We start from the raw sequence: 2,844 nt of genomic DNA, 5'->3' as shown, positions 1-2,844 counted from the left end.
GGGGTTTAAGTGGAGAGAAAATGTTTTGAGAATGATGTACAAATGCGCTTTACACAATTGCTGTGTGTATGGATTGCGATAACAGTTGTATGAGCCCCTAATAAAATGTTTAAAAAACATAAAAATAAACAAAAGACTTGAAAAACGGATGAAACGATTGGTCAGTTTTTCCATCCTGCTGAGTTTTAAATTAGCTATCTCTGATACAAGAAGGGGAATCTTAATAGTATCAAGTAAGATGAGCCTTCAGACCCTGAGCTCCCTGCAAATTGAACCTGCTGAATGCAAGGACGGAAAGCCGTGACACCATGGAAGTGACCGAGAGGCCACAGCAGAAGCAAGAGCCGGAGCACAGACTGAGCCCTGGGCTTCCTAGGCCACAAAGTATAAAACGGAGTGTCTTGCTTGTAAAACGAGGGCCTCCAAGCACTTACCTGGGGAGTTAGACCCGAGGGCCTCCAGAGTGAAGTTCATAGTGGAGGAGGGTACTTATCATCTATGCTAAATGAGCTTTGTAATACTGTCTGAGCTGGCCAAGGGGTGGAGGGCCATCAAGAGGCCTGTCTGTGGGCGTGGCAGAGAGAAGGTCATCCTGGCCAAAGAACTGTGTCCCCAGCATTTCTGATCTGTAATTGTAACCTGTTAACTCCCTTAATAAAGTCTGTAATTTAAATGCAATCTGTGAGTTCTGTGTGGCCATTGCCATGAGTCTTATACCCAACCGAGAAGGAGAAAGTGCAATGGGAGGGAAGGTTGGAGGCTGGAGGCTTGGACGGAATCTTCTCAGCTCCTTGAGAAGGCAGAAGGGGTCAGCTGTTTCCACCATGGTCTTTTATACTTGGCTGGAGCTATTGACCATAGAGATATGGTTTAAATATGTTTTGTTTGGAATAAACCCCAGCATGTATGAACTGGTGGCAATATTTTTTAAAGTGTGTGTGTGTGTGTGTGTGAGAGAGAGCGAGAGCGAGAGCGAGAGAGAGAGAGAGAGAGAGAGAGAGAGAGAGAGAGAGAGAGAGAAGGGGCTTCAAAAAGTTCATGAAAAAAATTCTTATATTTTAATTTCACTTTTCCACTAAATGTTTAAAGGCCTTCATAAAACATATACATACACACAGCACTCAGCATTTCTCAAACTGAAAGAATTAAAAGAAAAATTCAGGCCTCAAGGTGCAATATTGAAAGCTTCCACTGGGCAGCGTATTGAACAGCACAAGAAGTGTCTAAAGAAGAGGGAATACCCAGAGTCATTTTACCCAAAATAACTGGTTGGTATTCAACCACTTCAGGGGTTAGTCTATGACCAAGAATCTGTGGTATCGAAGGAAGAGGTCAAAACGTCACTGAAGGCATTGGTGAGAACAAGCTTTCAGGAACTGACAGGATATTAATGCAGATGTTTCCATAAGCAGCTGCAATACTCGAACCATTCATTTTAGTCTATGCTGAGAAAGTTGGGAGTCAGCTACCTGACCAACCAACTAGAAGAGATCCATATTTGTTCCCCTTCCAGAGAAAGTGACCCGGCAGAAAGCAGACATCATTTAACAATATTGATATCACGCACACATAAACGTCTTCTGGAGACAATTCAGAAATGGTTACAGAATGCATCAACAGGGAGCTGCCGGAAATCCAAGCCAAATTTAGAAGGGGAAGCAAAGTTAGGGAGAACATTGCTCGTGTCCAGTGCATCTTGGCTGAAAGCATAAAAAAACGCGAAAGACGTTTACCTGTCTTTTACCGACCATCGAAAGACACTTCACTGTGTGCGGCCTAACAAATGATGGACAACATTGTGAAGAACCAGGAATTCCAGAATATTCCACTTGTGCTCATGCAAGACGTAGCCATACGTACTCGTAGACCAAGAGACAGAAGTGCAAACAGAACACGCTTTGAAATCAGGAACGCTGTGCACCAGGGATTGTTTCCTTTCGCCCTTCTTATTCAATCTGTACACGGAGCGAATCACCTGAGAGCCGTCTGAAGAAGGGTGTGGCATCAGGGTCAGAGGAAGGCTCCTGAACAACGTGCCTCTCCAAATGCCGCAAGCCGGCTTGCTGGCAGCAGAGAGGGCTGGAAACACCGATGGAGATCGCAGACTTCATCAGTCTTCCACGCCGATGACAACTCAGTGGAAAGAGAACAAATATCCTCCCCGCAGTCCCAGTAAGTAACCCCGTGATCAATGGAGAAAAGATTATGAGTGGTCATAATTTCATTTGTTTCTTTTTTTAAAAAATAATTTCATTTTATGTCTGGAGGAAAGACGAGCGATGAAAAGCAAAAGACAAATGGAAACAATTAGCTCAGGGGACTCACACACATCAGTCTCCAAACCCTGAGACCGGAAGAACTAGATGGTGCCCCACCGTCAATAGCAACTGCTCTGAGAAGGATCACAGGAGAGATTCCTGGATAGAGGGGGTAAAATGTGGAAGAGGAATTATAATCCAGACCAGGCTTACTGATTGGTTAGAGACTGGTAGGACCACAGACTGTGACTTGTAGACATCCTTCAGGTCTTAAACCGAACTCACTCCGCTGTTAGAATACGCAACCATGTAAGATCAAAGTGGCAGCATTGACCTAAGAACAGAGGGTTCGGGAAAGGAGGAGGAATAGTAACTTCCAGGGAGGAGGTGATGGGATGGTGGTGCAGTGAGGATTAAGATGGATGAGTTAGAACAAAATGCGTATAAATCGTTGACTGTAAAACTAATGATCTGCTTTGTAAACCTTCACCTAAATCAAAATTAAACAAAAACTTTTTTAAGAACAACGGAAAAGTCTGATCAAAAGAAACAACCGCTAGACCAGAGAATGTACACTGGTGCAGAC

The sequence above is a fragment of the Echinops telfairi genome, unplaced genomic scaffold, assembly GCF_000313985.2.
Source record: "Echinops telfairi isolate 266 unplaced genomic scaffold, ASM31398v2 ScPeMD7_655;HRSCAF=1070, whole genome shotgun sequence".
In the NCBI taxonomy this organism is placed as follows: Eukaryota; Metazoa; Chordata; class Mammalia; order Afrosoricida; family Tenrecidae; genus Echinops; species Echinops telfairi.
This window is presented reverse-complemented; position numbering follows the sequence as displayed.